The 17,417-nt window shown below is 35.2% G+C and overlaps 1 long non-coding RNA gene across 1 annotated transcript; it reads left to right on the top strand.

Moving 5' to 3' along the window:
* Positions 1-11,012: 11,012 nt before the first annotated feature.
* Positions 11,013-16,581, top strand: LOC130215523 (uncharacterized). Its single transcript, XR_008835718.1, has 3 exons — positions 11,013-11,073; positions 13,854-14,023; positions 16,483-16,581. It is a non-coding gene; the product is annotated as an uncharacterized LOC130215523 (long non-coding RNA).
* The last annotated feature ends 836 nt before the right edge of the window (positions 16,582-17,417 follow it).

Here is a 17,417-nt window from a genome sequence, read left to right as displayed (position 1 = left end):
AACAACAACAATAATAATACATTTATTTATTTATAATAAATATTTTGTACACATATATATGTATGTATATATATGTATATATATATATATATATATATATATATATATATTTTTTTTTTTTTTTTATGTCTAGCAACGCCCCCCTGGGAGCATTGCTCTTTAAATAGTTTGCTGTGATCTGTATCTTAAATAATAGTAATTAACATTGTAAAAATAAAACTATTACTGATACTGTAGGCAGTGGTTTAGCGCAAAATGAGTTGGCCCACCCACAATAGTTAAGTCAGGGCCCCCACATGAAAAGAACCTATATAAATATATGTTTTTAATATGTGACATATATTATATGCATGTGTGTGTGTGTGTGTGTGTGTGTGTGTGTGCACGCACATGTTTACCTTTTTATTAGGAAAATTATTAGTTTGTAGCTGCTTGACAACATAAATAAAAGCCCATGTATATTTTAAAAATATATATATATTTACTTGAGAACATTTAAATAGTACAAGAAAAAAAAACATTGTACAAGAACAAAAAGACAAAAAAAAAAAAAAAAACTGAACAAAATAAAAAAACCTATAAACCATTTTGTTATACATTTTCTTCTTTTCCCACTATCTTCATACAAAGAATTGACCTTGTAAATGTTTCAGGAAAATGGTTAGACATCATAACTTTCCACCTCCTCTCACTTATTTGCCATAATTAAATTTCATAACATGCCAATGTGATACCAATTTCAAGTGTTAGCACATACAGTTGAAGTCAGAATTATCAGCCCCTCTGAATTATTAGCCCCCCAGTTTATTTTTTTGCCCCATTTTCTGTTTAACGGAGATAAGATTTCTCAACACATTCCTAAAGATTAGTTTTCTTAACTCATTTCTAATAACTGATTTATTTTGTCTTTGACATGACAGTAAATAATATTTGACTAGATATTTTTCAAGACACTTCTATACAGCTTAAAGTGACATTTAAAGGCTTAACTAGGTTAACTACTGGTTAGGTTAAATAGGCAAGTTATTGTATAACAATGGTCTGTTCTGTAGACTATCGAAAAATATATAGATTAAAGGGGCCAATAATTTTACCATAAAATGTAAAAAAAATTTTTTAAAAATTAAACACTGCATTTATTCTAGCCCAAATAAAACAAATAAGACTTTCTCCAGAAGAAAAAATAAAACAGACATACTGTGAAAATGTCCCTGCTCTGTTAAACATCATTTAAATAATAATTAAAAAAAAAAAAAAAAAGGGGGGGGGGGGGGGGGGATGGGTAATAATTCTGATTTCAAGTGTACATACATTTTTTTGCTAGTTCTTAGTTATTGTCTTGATATAAAATATGAGGTATCATGTATGACAGTTGCCAAAGTGAGATATGAGCTACATAGGAGACATCCCATATAGCAGACCCAAGTTAAATCAACATCGAATAAATGATAAAACATCAACCAACTATCATACAATTAATACAAAAATTTATTGTAGATTTTTTTGCCAGTTTTGCATCCTGAAATAATGTTAATTATGAGGTAGGTTTTTATAGTGTCCTTGATGAGGGGGAACAGGTGCAGGTGATTAGAAGGCTGGTGATGGTTCACGGGATTGGAGAGAGGTGGTTTGTGAGGGAGAGGTGATTGGTGGAGCAGAAAAGAGCTGAGGGTGTGACACTTATGTATTACAATATTTAAATATGCAATTACAATATTCAAAACACCTGTCCCTACATCTTTTGGATTGCTCTGTTGTGAAACGTTAAAGAAGATCACTTCACAAGAAACATTACTCCGGAAGAATAATAAGTCTTTGAAATGCAGCTTACCTAAATCTTCATAAAAATGAGCTGGATCAAAGATGAATCTTAGTCCTTTGGAATAGTTTATGGTCAAAGCATAAAGTTCAAAATATGTTGCAAAAGCATCTGTGAATCCTTTGAGATGCAAAAATCATAGTCCCCTCCACCAGTATCACAGCCAATGAAAATGTCTTTCTCATCATCAGGTGGCTGAAAAAGAGATTCAGCAGTGGACCAGTTATTTTCTCATCACTTTAAACATACATTTCCAAAATAAAGAACTCGTAGCATATCAAATGCTGCAAAAACAAATAACTGCTTTGTTCATTTAACAGTTTACAGTAGCAGTTTGAAAACAAAATAGCAGCTACCTCATAGACTCCTATTTAAACTCATTATTGTTTAAAGTACAATAGCAAATAGATTATTATAGTACAGTAGTAACGTACTATAAAGTTTCTCACCTGTCAATGACTCGATGTAGAGTAGTAATGTTGTCTCTAAGATCCAGTCTAAGATGGTGAGCTAAAGGGAGGGTAGGGTGTACAATTTCAGTACTCTCCATCATTTAGGTCTTCTTTTTAAAACAAATGTCTGTGGGATAAACATCAACCACATCCACCCAGTAACTTTATTTACTGTAGTTTGAGTTCATGTTATCAAAATTAACTGATTCAAATGGTGATTTGATTCAAATTAACTGAAGCAAAATGTGTCCATGTAAACACACTCAGTGAAAATACAGGTATCAATATTTGGTTTTGCCAAATAATAAAAATAAAGCATCAATCATATCAAACAAAAAACAAACAAAAAAACTAAACATTTATCTTAAAACTTGGAAGTTTACTGTCATCTCCTATATGAAGTACAGACGGTCCAGCCCAACTGCTTGGAGTTCTGAAAGAGCAAACACATTCTTAGTGAAATGACAAAAGATGCAATGCTAAATAGGGATGCACTGATCCCATTTTTATTTTTATTTTTTTTGCCGTTTTTTTTTTTTTTTTTTTTTTTTTTACATAATACAGTTTCTAAAGTTCTGATGATAAAATCAAATAATACATCTTCTTTAGTAAAAATAACAAAATATAGAGCAGTATATGACAGACGGCCCAATCTAACTAAAACATGATGTTGCTGTAAACTATAGGCTATTATTGAGCATTCGTTATGACATTGATATGATCTGTTGTGGGCCAGCTTATGTTTCTTTTTTTAATATTGAGATTTTTGTTTGAAATCTGTAATAGGCTACCATTATGAACCCTGATCATTGGTAAAATAACCAGCCTTAAAACAAAGCCTGATATTTTCCTGCAGGTTTGTTGCAGACTAAACCAAACTGTCTGAGGCCAGTTTTACTTAATAATCCACTGGTACAGTTGTGTTCATCTATATTTGTCTGAAAAATTTTTTTTTGTCTGAAAAATTATCTTTTTGGTTAATTTAATTTGGTATAATTGGTATATTTTAATGATACAAACAATTTTTAATTTTAATGTATGTTTTGTTGGTCAGTTATCTACAAAATAAAAAAGGATTTAAGTTGAAGTTCAAAACAAGGTTCGCTTATGCTTCAGCACCAAAACACAAACTGGTCTGTTAAATAAAATATTAATTTAAATAAAATTACAGTGAAAATATTCACAGTTTCAGAGTAGCCTATATTAGAGTAAATAATTTTCTGTTAATGACAATCCATATTGCGCTGTCAGTTTCACTTTTATTAATTTAATGAACTACTTTGACCACAATGAGCAAGGCTTTACAAACTATTCACAGCACTGAAAGTATTCCCCTCAGAAAAATAAACTCGGTTGGAGAGATGAGAGAATAAGAATAATTTTAAGGAGTGGCACACATCGCATCTGCGCATGTGAAAGAATTCAGTGTGTTGAGGATCTGTCTAATGTATTATTGAGCTATTTCTATTTTAAAATTTCAGGTAGGCCTACTTTGTATGTGAAGAGCAGGTAATAACCCTCTCTACTCCAGTGTTGCGAATGTGATCTACTGATCTAACACAGTGGTTCCCAACCTTTTTTTTGCCTGAGACCCCCTTTTCCCCCCAGAAAATATTGTAAGGCCCCCCTCCACACTTCATGATATTATGGCTCATATAAGTTTGCAGTAAGGATGACAAAAAAATGTTGCTTTCAAAGAAATGGTATGTTCAATCAGTGTGAGGATTGCTGCTGGCAGTGAGCAATAATTTGGTCAATAAGTGGAGAGATCTTTGACAGGGCAGGACGCATATCATCCTCAAGTCGCACACAAAGCTGATCCCTCACATTCTGACATTGTTTAGATGCAACGTTTGACTGTTTTAATTGATAATGGTATGTTGGCCAGTTGTTTTGATAAATCCTCTACAAATAAATCCTTGACAATCTCGTTGCACATGGCAAAATCAAAGTTTTGCAATTGTATGCCCTTTCTTTGGATTGACGATTTTTTTTTCACCAACTGTGTACAATATTTTTAAAAGTTTCTTGTCAGTACCTGTAATGTCCCTCATCTCATTTTGGGTGTGTGTCAATTCTTTTGCCTTACGTTCAAAAAATGCTCTGTGCTTCTCGCGGTATTAGGGATAAGTTTGCAAATGTCTTATTAATTGGACGGCCTCATGTTAGCAAGAACTTTGGCGCAGATAATGCACTGTGGATGGGTCAGAGACTCTTTGGTTCATGAAAATGGAAAAAAAAAACATAGTTCAGGTAACTATCTTGGTATTTCCTACATTTCTTATTTTCAGTATTGCTAGCACTGTGACCCGAAATTGTCCTCGCCTGGGTCTAGTATGCTTGGGTCATTACTATTAGCTGCTGAAGGTGGATAAGTGAGACTCTGTTTTTTATGTGGAGGACGAATTACAATTTTGTCCATTTTTGGTCAGCCAGGGAATAAAATGAACAACATGATTGTTCTCCTAATTTTCCACTGCTAAATTTTTTTTAAATATAACGTGACCCCCCACAGAGGCCCCCTTGTGGGCCACGACCCCCTGCTGGGAACCGCTGATCTAACAAACACAGCACAACATGATTTAGAAACAGCAATGAATTCCTGTTGCAAGTCAAATTGAACCCATTTAATGCTAACCTAAATGCATTTATCCACTTAACAGGAACAAATAGTTTGTACAAAGTTCTTCGTGTTGTCATGAACGCGACACGCAGTTTTAATTGTAATGGAGAATGGAGAACGATTGACAGGTCACAGAGGGAAGCATGAAGTGAACATGAATTTTACCATGTGAATATATCTGTACTTCACATTAAACTATCCATGGTTTCAGAACATTTGGGATATAGTAGGCATACATGACAACTGTGATGGTCGTAAGGTTCTGTTAACTAGTGTCCACTAGATGGAGGTGTTCCATGATCTGGTATCTTCTGGAGTGTCGAACAGGTGCGGTGTTTTGCCGTGATTACATTTGGACCAGGTGCGGAGTGTTACCTCTGTGGCGTTTGGATAAAGACCAAGAGAACAGGACTGCGGGTGTTCATCCTTCCCTCTTCAGCCTTTGGAGTTTTTTTGTTTTCTTTTCTTTTTTTATATTTATGTAACATTTCACTTAATTTTTGATTAAATATAATTAAGTTGATTTGAATTTCTGGTTTGGATATTTATTTGGTTTTGTTGCTACTTCCTTGAGCCAGGAGGTTGTACAAATGGGGGCTCGGCCGAGATGACACTGAGAGAGGCTTGGTGTTGTTTTTTGTGCATTGAGAAGTTTTTTTGAACTGAAGAGGAAAGGATGTTCCTGCAAGAGACTAGAGGTGAGTGAATGATTTCATTATAATGCCAATAAAGGGTTATTTAAGGCGGATTTGACCATCAAAGCCACGTGAACTCCCGTGTTAGGTAGTAGAGCGCCTAACGCTGTTTGTTGTTTTAGTTTGTTATTTTGGTTTGTTGTTTTTCAAGAAGGTCGCTGGTTTGAGTCCTGGCTGGACCAGTTGGCATTTCTGTGTGGAGTTTGCATGTTCTCCCCGTGTTGGTGGGGGTTTCTTCCGGGTGCTCCGGTTTGACCCACAGTCCAAACACATGCATAATAGGTGAACTGAATTAACTAAATTGGCCGTAGTATATGAGTGTGTGTGTGGGTGTTTCCCAGTACTGGGTTGTGGCTGGAATGCTGCAATATATGCTGTTCCAATAAGCAGAATAGTTGGTGGTTCATTCCGCTGTTGTGACCCCTGATAAATAATGGACTAAATTGAAGGAAAATTAATGAATGAACACAAAGTAAGAAATAATCACAATCATGTGACCATTGACATCCATAGTAGGATAAACAAATACTGTGGAAATCAATGGCTATGTTCTTCAAAATATCTTTTGTGTTCAACAGAAGAAACAAATCAGTTTTGAAGAAGTCAAGGAATGAGTAAATAATGGCAAACTTTTCATTTTTGGATGTACAATCCATTTAATTTATTCAGAAAAAAATCTCAGACAGAGGAAGCTGCCTCTTTAATGCTGATACTCCAAGATATTGATGGTAAGATCATTTGAAGAGGATGTGTTGTTTTTCCAGAGATTATGAGGATGATGATTGAATAAATCCACCCTGAAAGAGTTGAACACCGGCACTCTGAACGTCTCCGATTTCTCCAGTACTTCAGCCTGGGTTGCGATGCATTGGGTCAGATATATAAGATAAGCATCATTTATTTTAGTTCCTGCATGTTACTATTGTGTGCCTTCAAATCATGAAATGGGTTTTCTTGCTTGATGTTGAAGATATGACAGCAGCTTTGTATTAAAATTATTTAAAACAGATTTTCATTTTAATAAATTTGTTGACCCTGTACACAGCACCTTATTACCATGCTGAAATGCACTCATGCTATTGCTTAGGGGCAGATCACCCAAAACTGAAAATCTGTCTTCATTAATCACTCTTTACTTGATTATGTGTATCAATCCTTTTATTATTATTATTATTTATTATTATTATTATATTTATTGTTATTAAAAGGCCCTCCACCACCCCATACTCCTCCTAGATCATTTTTATCAGTACTTCTGAGAGCTCCCTCACCCTCAAAGTCCAGAAAAATACCAGAATTTTTCTTCTATTAGTTTCTGGACTTTGTTTCTGAGCAACTTGGGGCTGTTGCTGTCTATGAAGGATAAGGGAGCTCTCCGAATTTCATCTAAAAATATCTTCATTTGTGTTCAGGGGATTTTGTTACCAATTAAAAAAAAGCATGTTCATTTTAGCCTAGGACTGTCCAAAAATAACATTAGAAATATAGAAATCTACAGTCATACTTCCATCCACAACACAAACAGAAGAAAACAAGGCCCTCCACCACCCCCTGCTCCTCCTAGATCATTTCTGATTTCAATAATTCTGAAATCTGAGATCTCCTTCACCCTCAAAGTCCAAAAACAATACCAGAATTTTTCTTCTATTAGTTTCTGGACTTTGTTTCTGAGCAACTTGGGGCTGTTGCTGTCTATGAAGGATAAGGGAGCTCTCCGAATTTCATCTAAAAATATCTTCAGTTTGTGTTCAGGGGATTTTGTCACCAATTAAAAAAGCATGTTCGTTTAGCCTAGGACTGTCCAAAAATAACATTAGAAATATAGAAATCTATAGTCATACTTCCATCCACAACACAAACTGAAGAAAACAAGGCCCTCCACCACCCCCTGCTCCTCCTAGATCATTTCTGATATCAATAATTCTGAAATCTGAGATCTCCTTCACCCTCAAAGTCCAAAAACAATACCAGAATTTTTGTTCTATGATTTTTGTTATACAATTGAACCACTGAAGGCACTTTTGTTTGGTAGTTTCTGGACTTTGTTTCTGAGCAACTTGGGGCTGTTACTTTCTATGAAGGATGAGAGAGCTCTCTGATTTTATCTAAAAATATCTTCATTGTGTTTAGATGATTTATTTGCCAATTTAAAAAAATGCATGCTCATTTTTTAACAAATTAACAATTTTGTAATTCATTCTTTTTTAAACTCTCTGCTTATCATATAAACCTGACCCAATGCGTTGTTCTGGTGCTGGTGTTTTTTCATTCTCAACCTCTAGATAAACAACACATCCTCCTCAAAATGCACTCGGATTTAACCATCTGTATCCTCAGAGTCCACCACGGGTTTCCATTTCTGACTGCACAGATGATGACGCAGCCATTTGATGACGACACTGATCCTGCAGTGTTTGGGTCTCAGGACAGACTCTGGATCAGGCTCTGGTTCTGGATCAGTTTGATGGGAGTTCTTCTTTTTTTCCATTTGCAGTGAAGAAATGGCTTCTTTATGACGTTTGTGTTGAGTTTTTTTATAAAAATTTTTTAGAGTATTTTCTGTAGAAGACCTTGCTGCTTTCTATGTGAAGTCCATACTGAGGAAAAACAAAAGAAGAAAATAAAAAAATGTCTGGTATGGCTGCACGATTCTGGAAAAAATCAAGATAATGATTCTTTCTCACGATTCTGTAAATGTAAAATAAAGGTTAATATGATTAGCCTATTATTATTGTTAATTCTCAAACATGGTAAAACAACAATAATAATAGTAGGCCTGTTTGTAGGTATACTGTTGCTTAAAATAAATTTTTTACAGTCATGAATGGTGGACTTGAACAGACTTTCTGTATGTCCTGTTTGTTAATTCACAATAAAATGATGATCAGAATATAACTATTCATAATTATAAAGTTGATTTATTATGTTTAAGACTTGTGCTTGTCATCTATTATTGACAACATTATTAGACCATTTGTTTTCACTGGTAAAATTACAATTTTGTCATTATCAGACTCCTTCTTGCATTATATTCAACATATATAGGCTAGGGTTGTTATACTGACACATTAAACATTTATTTTCACGCACAACACTTTGTGTTCGCTATGAACAAAACAAACATATCAAATGTTTGTCGTAATCATAACTGTAAAATATGATATCATCATTTAAATGATGTGCGCACAGGTTTCACTTTCACTTCCAAGTGTGGCTCATGGCTGCCGTCATTGTGAGAAAAAAAAACACGTACATGCAAATCAAACCTCCCGCACGGCCCTCAAACTATCGCTCTGTGCAACAAACTGAACTTATTACCTGTTATCCACAGCCTATGCAGCTTCTGTTCACTAAAGTAGGCGTCATAGATGGGCACGCAGCATTCTTGACAATGTTGCCAGATTGGACGGTTTTGAATTGATTTTTGCGGGTAAAAAATGACATAGGCGGGTAGTGTAAAATTGTGCGGTTTTGTAACGCCGTGCCCGCCAGCCCCGGTCTTCACTAACATTTATGTCAATGTTGCTGTGAAGATTTGTGCGACTGCCTTGCTTCTCTCCTGACCTTGAAAATATAATTGGCTGAATCGTAGAAAAAGCTAAATTAAGTGTGTGTAGGGTTGAATCAAGATTGTGATCTTTTTTTCGATTAATCGTGCAGCCCTAATGTCTGGTATTTGTCTACGGCATATTTATATAACATAAGAAGCATCCTAGCAAGCCCCTTGATGTCAAAACTACATCAAAACATGATAAAAATGCAGATCGATTTTATGTCAATTGATTAACTTGATGTGTTTTTGATGCCAGTGTTAAATGTCAATTTGATGTAGTATTGACATAAAGCTAGTTTACATGCATCATAGGGACATTTGTCATTTGTACTTGAAGCTTTATTTTGGTGGTCAAAAGCAAATCAATGTGTTGATGTCAAATAGACGTCAAGGTTCTGACATCAAATTGATCAGTGTTTTGGACATGTTTTCTTATGTTGTTTTGACATCAAAGTGAGATCCTAAACACGATAAATGTAGTTTCCTTTAGGGTGAGTTATATTTACCATTTATCATCTGTATCGTGTCTTGTCTTCATTCTACTGTCTCTTCATCCAGTCATGTTGTAAGAACTGATCAAGTGTCATTTTTCGCTTAGACACTTTGTGATCAGATCACAGCAGTCTGTACAAAGGGAAAGATGGTTAATACACTGTTTATAAGACTACATCTTACTTCTAAGACTGTATCATATACAATAAAGCTTGCATTTATCAAGATACCTTCTAAAATTTGTGACTAACATACTACCAATGGCTGTATCCTAAACCACCCCCTATACCCTAATAGTGCAAAATTTGCCAAGATGTGCAGAAATCTTCAAAATGTGCATAAAAAAATGTAGGTTTAACATAAAAAATAAATTAAAAAAACAGCTAGTGTCTGTTCACTTACCACTCATTAAGCTGGGCGCAAGCGAAATTTTGCGCTTGACTTTAACGTCGAAGTAATTCACCAAGTCTCTGGTCAGCATGTAATACAGCAGGCAGCCTATAGCCCAGGTGCTAGACAGGATGGCTTTATCGTAGTCTTGTCCATCCACTTTGTAAGCGCAGCCGAAGTCGATCAGCTTGATCCGCAAAGTCCTCGTGTTGACCAGGATGTTGTCAGAATGAAGGTCGTTGTGCACAATGCCTTTGCCAATGCAATGCTGGACTGCCAGACTATCTGTCGCACCAGGTAACGTGCCACAGGTTCGGCCAGCTTGTCGTGCTTGCTTACAAAGTCACTCAGGACTTCACAAGGCTTGGGGTACTCCATGACCATTGAAATGTATCTAGGTTCATTAAACCACTCGTACATTTCGATCACGTATTTGCACAATGGCGGACGCTTCAGCATGAGCATATACTCCACTTCTTTAAGCGCTTTGGTAGCTAAAGCAGGCTAATGAGAAAAAAGCACAAGGGTTAGTTGATGGAGATCTGAAGGAAGACTTCATTTAAAGGATTAGTTCAAGCAAAAATGTTTTCAGATTTTAGAAAAGATTATGCTCTTAAAAAAATCTCTTTGAAACATTGGGGAAACATCAAATTCTTCAAAACTGATCAATCAAGAATAAAATTAATTGTATTTTGTATTCAAAATAGCACTATATTTCACAAAACAAATTTTTCCAATATTGTGCAGCCCTAGTTTGATCACCTTTAAGAGTGATCAAACAAAGCTCCATGAACATTTTTGTGCACCAAAATACTGTAAAATGGCTTTGTTCGCGTTTGTCTTCTGCATCAGGGTTTGTGTTTACTGCAGTCAATACAACTCTTGCCTGTTGCTCTGCTGACTCTAATAGACATACGTCATACTGACCATAGTATTGACCATAGTAAACATGCACTTTGATCTGATGCCAACAAAGCCGTTTTACAAAGATTATTTTGGTGTACAAAAGTGCCAGTGGAGACGCATGGACTGTTTTGACAATGTTTCTGGTATTTTTCTAACATTTCATTGTTGTCTATTTTTCTGTTGTTTTGTTGAGCTCTCAGCTCAGATTTCATCTAAAATATCTTAATTTGTGTTCTGATGATGAACGAAGGTTTCAGGGATAAGTGGTTGATAACAGAAATTCCATTTTGGGGTGAACTAATGTTAAATGCATGTTACGTTGCTTTAGTATTTTTCTATATGTGATCTATAATAGTGCAGGGCTTTCTAGCTCATTTGTGTTATAGTGCAGCAACGAACTACAGTAACTGTTCACATTAATCAGATTTCACCAAAATATTTGGGCAAAAAGGTCCATTTTACAGTAGTTTAGCGATGGATGAAGAACAGCAAAATGACTTTCTTCAACTTAACCATGAGTGAAATTTTATTACAGATTCAAATGATTTGGCATTTTAAAATTCAACTACGCAACAGTAAATGTTTCAAAACATCAAAGAATAAATACTAAATTAGTTTTTTCCAACTTACCATAAAGCTGCAACGCTCACCGCTTCTCTTTTGAATCCGTTTGATGGCAACCTGCAACGAGGAAATACAATTATAATATTTTCCCACATATTATTCAGTCTCTAATTGCTTTAGTATATTTCTATATGTGATCTATAATAGTGCAGGGCTTTCTAGCTCATTTGTGTTATAGTGCAGCAACGAACTACAGTAACTGTTCACATTAATCAGATTTCACCAAAATATTTGGGCAAAAAGGTCCATTTTACAGTAGTTTAGCGATGGATGAAGAACAGCAAAATGACTTTCTTCAACTTAACCATGAGTGAAATTTTATTACAGATTCAAATGATTTGGCATTTTAAAATTCAACTTCGCAACAGTAAATGTTTTCAAAACATCAAAGAATTAAATACTAAATTAGTTTTTTCCAACTTACCATAAAGCTGTAACGCTCACCGCTTCTCTTTTGAATCCGTTTGATGGCAACCTGCAACAAGGAAATACAATTATAATATTTTACCACATATTATTCAGTCTCTAGTTCATTTAATCAACACAAATGTTCAATCAGACAATTTCCAAAGGGAGCAAAATTTGTAGTAAGAGAGTTTTACCTCCACGCTATCAGATTTACGGAGCGCTTTGCGCACTGTGCCGAAGGCCCCGCTTCCCAGAATAGCTCCCAGCTTGTAGAAACTTCCCAAATATCCTGAAAAAAGAAGAGGTTGTTTAAGTGCTTTAAGGTCTATCATGCTAATATTATCTTACATTAACAAATATATGTTGTATTAGCATATATTATAGTACTGACTCCTATCATCACAGGCTCCTGATGGCGAGATCTGGAGCTCAGACAGTACAGGGACAGGCTCTGTATCTGGATGAGGTTTAGAAGTGTTCTGGATCACAGATGGTCCAGGGACAGTCTCTTCTGTCTCTCGATTTGGATCTGGCTCTTCACCCGGGTCTGGCTCTTGATCTGGATCATTAACCGGATCTGGCTCTCGATCTAGATCTGGCTCTTCACCCAGGTCTGGCTCTTGATCTGGATCTTCACCTGGATCTGGCTCTGGATCTGAATCAGGCTCTGGATCTGGCTCTTGATCTGGACCTGGGTCTTGATCTCGGTCAGGCTCTGAAACTAGATCAGGCTCTTGATCTGGCTCAGGTTCTCGATCTGGCTCTCGATCTGGACCCGGCTCATGATCTGGATTGTGTTCTGAACCAGGATCAGGCTCTGGATCTGGATCAGAATCAGGTTCCACTTTGTTCCGTCTTCTGCGGAGGAAAGGCTTCTTTATGACCTTCCACACCCTCCTGAAGAAAGCATGGATTTTGTTCCTCCTGCTGCCTTGTGTTTGGATTTCTTAAATGAAGAAAAACAACAAAGAAAATATTAGAAGAAATGTGACAGTCAGTTATTGTATAGGCTATTAAGAATATATAATGTAATATGTTAATAATAATTTAGATATAGGCTGAATTGTCCTAAAGTGGGACACCTATGGTCTAGTGTTTGTCACTCCTTCATAAACTCATGCATGCCAGTGAAAATATGAGTTATACAAAGCTGTGGTGCTTTGGGATCAAAATCACACGTCCCATCATATATGAGTTGACCAAGCATAAAATAAAAAACACCTTTTGTGAAAAACCTCTGTGAGTTTTATTGAACATGATATGAAGTGCTTTGAGATGTGCATTTACTATTTAATGTTTGACATAATCTCAACTAAAACATGAAGAAAGGGCGAGACAAAGAATAGCACCTCCCCTTTTTAAAAACAGCCAATAGCGTTTAGTTTTTCTCAAAGCTCTGCCAGTAACAATGGTTGAGCTCAAGCGCATCAAATGAGAAGCCAATGAGAAGAAGGGGCGGGGCATGTCAGATACTAGAGAGCATTTGATTGGTCAGAAGATTTCATGATTTAGGCTAAAGTTACAAACTGCAAGCTTTACATGTATTTATCTTTTAATTGTGAATTTTGTCACTGTTTTGTACCATGCTAGCTTATAGATATCCTTAAGTCTAACATACTGATGCTAACATCTAAAAACAACTTTATTTTAATTTCACAGGACCTTTAAGGAGTATAAATTAATTTTGAATCATAGGCCTATGAGAATAGTTGCTTAGTGTCTATAATAAGTGCATTAAAACTATCATATTGTATTGTTTATCTGATGGTTTTCAGGTATCCATTTTTAAATTGATTTTGCCCTCTGTCCGGACTTTTGAGCTGCTGACTTTCTCAAAATACTTGCACTAAGAGCAGCTTAATGTCTTTCATTTCTTTTTTTGTGGTTGCAGACGGTCTCACCGTTTGTGTTGTCCTCCACACTGTTATCGGGAGAGGACTCATAAGGTGCTGTACTTTCTTCTGAAAGCATCGTCCAATCCTCTTCCAGCCACGGACAGAAGTCGTTGCAGAAGCTGATGATCTCCAAAAGTGAGCCTGGACGACAAAATCAGTCATAATGGTAAATTTTCAGAAACTGAGATTCATAGAAACATTTTACTGGACTTATCACAACACTTTAAGATTATGATATGACACACGTCATGATTATGAATGATTTTGAAGATTTTATGCATGCTCATGACAACTGTCATTCGCTCAGTTATGTCAGTTTAAATAACATTGTTTGAGATGCATTTGTTACAACAATCATTTGGATGCCATTGTTAAGCCCCAGTCAGATCACATGAGTTTTATTGTCGGTTACGAAAGTCACTTTGTCAGATTATGCAATTTTTTTCTTGATAAAATTGACTTGTTGTGGGTAACAAATGTGCCAGACTACACATTCCTTCATGATCAGCCATCCCATGACGTCTATGATGAGCGTTATTTTTCTAAAGCACTCACAAACGTTGCTATAACAATATGTCTTATCTTAATTAAAATGAAAAAAATCTTATTTCAATCTCAATAAACACTGATGCTTGCAGACAAGCTAATAACTACATTATTTAAGAGGGCATTCAGTATGAGATGGATAGGATCAAACTTATGATTCCTTTATAATATTAAAAAAAATTTTTTATCTAAATGTAAATTTTCCTGCCGGGGTTTGATTATTAAACACTCCTTTACTCGCCTGAACTTGACGCGAGTAAAACGGCGAAATGGACAGCACATAATCAGCAGCAAGGAAAAATAAGTTGCTCAAGACATAATCTTTTAAATAATGACATATTAAAAAATTAGCAAATATATAACTGAGATTTGTGATACAATCACAGTGAAGCAGTATTCAATTCTTATTTTCCACAGAGCGAAACAATTCATCCACCCGTTTAGTTGAGTAGTGCACAAACAAAAACATAATTCATATATTTTTCTTGCAAAATATATATTTTAAAATGAATTCGTTTGCTGTAATTTTTAACTTAATTTTAATGTATGTTTTGTCAGTCAGTTATCTATAACAAGAATAACTAATAACATTTGAAGTGATAGCGCTTCAAAATAAGTCCGCTATATGCGCCAAAACAAGAACTGCCGTGAGACTGTATTGGTTTGTTAAATAAATCATAAATCTAGTCTAAAAATTGTTTTTGACTATTAAAGACAAATTTGAATAAGCAGACATGCTTTTGCAATGTATTCGCAGCACTGAACATGCTCCCAGATTACCTCGGAAGAACAAACTCTGTTGGAAGGGTGAGAGAACTCAGAACTCTTGTGAATGGAGATGTCTGCCTATTGTGTCAGTCTGGTCCGATAAAATTGCTTAAAACATCATAATATTTTAGAAAAGGTAGTTAAAGTTTGCATAACCAATGATTGATCTTATCCACCCATAAGTAAATAGCAGCTATTTTTTGATTACCTGACCCGCGCATAACAGCAACACCCACTGATATAACTGAGAAATTATGTGCTCCTATTGCACAGTGTCACCCATGTGACAGAACTCATCGTGAAGAACAAGAAAAAATTAAACATGTTAGACTTTCTGCAATGGTGTTGTGAGGCTACGCAGACATGGTATTGGTTGTCATGAACTATGCCACATTACATGAGAATAATAATAGTAATACCACTAATAATCATAATATAATAATAATGTTATTTATATAGCAGCCTTTCCAGAGTTCAAGGACACTACAATGAATGTAACAAAATGAGATAGTACGAACAGACATCGAAAGAAACAATATCAAGTAGAGACAACATTAGTTCACAAACATACAAGAAACGATTGAATCTTGTGTCACGACACCTATTTGTCGTTACGAATCTCTACAACACCCTATGTCAAGGAAAATCATGCTGAACTCATGCCAAAACTGTGTAATCTGTCCGCGGCTTTACCTGTATCAACTGTAACTTGACAAACAAAGACATCATAACCTGTTGTCATGCAACTTGACATTACCAGACAACATAACATGTCATAAATCTTGTCATAAACATGATTGGGCATGAGGTCGTTGTAATTGTGTCTTGAATTTCATTACAGTGTCATTAATTTTTATTGATCTCAACATTAGTGGTACACATTGAATTATAATTTAAAAGCCTTTAAATTTTAATGACGCTGTTATAAAATTATCCAACACTACGCTGACAATTTTAATAAGAAATTTTATACATGAATTCAAAAGTGATCAGAAAATATTCATGACAATTATAATGGCCTCATGACAGTCATGTTTATGATGGATTTATGACAAGCTGTGTTGTCTTGGAAATGTCAGGTTGTCATGACAACTCAAACAATGTCAACGTTGCATTTAAAATGACAGCAACTGAGCAAATTTTAAAATCACATTGTTTTTCTTTCTATTTTGTTTCATATATAATCTGTCTAATTTCATTTATTACATTTAATTTAATTCTTTAATACATTCATATATTTGCCCCGTTTTTAAAATGGTTTAAATTTAAGAAAGCTTACCCGTTGTGTGTTTTCCTCCTCATTATTATCAGTAGAGGGTTCATCAAATGCTGTACCGGCATCTGAAACCACAGTCCAGTCCTCCTCGTCCAGCCAGGGACAGAAGTTACTGCAGAAGCTGATGGTCTCCAAAGATGGCCCTGGACAAAAAAAATCAGTCATAGGGTCAATTTTCAGGAATTAAAATATATTAATAAAAATCTTCATGAAAAATTATAAACTTTACTTAATAGTCTGATGACTGTTGGCATAAAAAATCTGTATTTTTAACTCATAACAAATGTATGTTAACATTACCACAACACATTAATACAGGTGCTTTACAGGGCCTTTACATAGGCGTAACATATTTTATAAAGTAAAACGGTTAATGGCCCTCCAGCTGGCCATTTAGGACAATTTACCTTACAAGACAACGTTTTCTCATCTCAAAGTCTGTGTAAACCCATTATTGATAATTGCTTATTTGTGTTTAATATTGTTTTTGTCATTTTTCAAGTCTAGTGCTGCTGACAGACTCACCGGTTGTGTTTTTCTCCACATTATTATCAGTAGCGGGTTCACCGGCAATCCGAAACCACAGTCCAGTCCTCCTCATCCAGCCAGGAACAGAAGTTACTGCAAAGCTGATGGTCTCCAAAGATGATCCTGAAAAACAAAATCAGTCATAAGGGTCAATTTTCAGAAACTTTCTGACTATTCAAAACAAAATATTTTGATGGAAAACTATTACTTAATAAACTGAAGATTGCTGGCATGAAAGGAAATCATTCATTTTGACTTATACAATGTATTTTTGGCTTTTCCTAAATAATTATTCCTACATACATACATATATGCTGGAATTGCTCATATATAAGGGCTGCTCAAGTAAGGGAAAAATCATAATCACGATTATTTTTGTCATAATTGTAATCACGATTATTCAAAACGATTAAACGATTAAGTCAAAATTTTCACAGTATTT

The sequence above is a fragment of the Danio aesculapii genome, chromosome 22 (genome assembly GCF_903798145.1).
Source record: "Danio aesculapii chromosome 22, fDanAes4.1, whole genome shotgun sequence".
Taxonomy (NCBI): domain Eukaryota; kingdom Metazoa; phylum Chordata; class Actinopteri; order Cypriniformes; family Danionidae; genus Danio; species Danio aesculapii.
The sequence above is the reverse complement of the archived record's forward strand: the minus strand, read 5'-3'. Positions and strand labels throughout refer to the sequence as shown.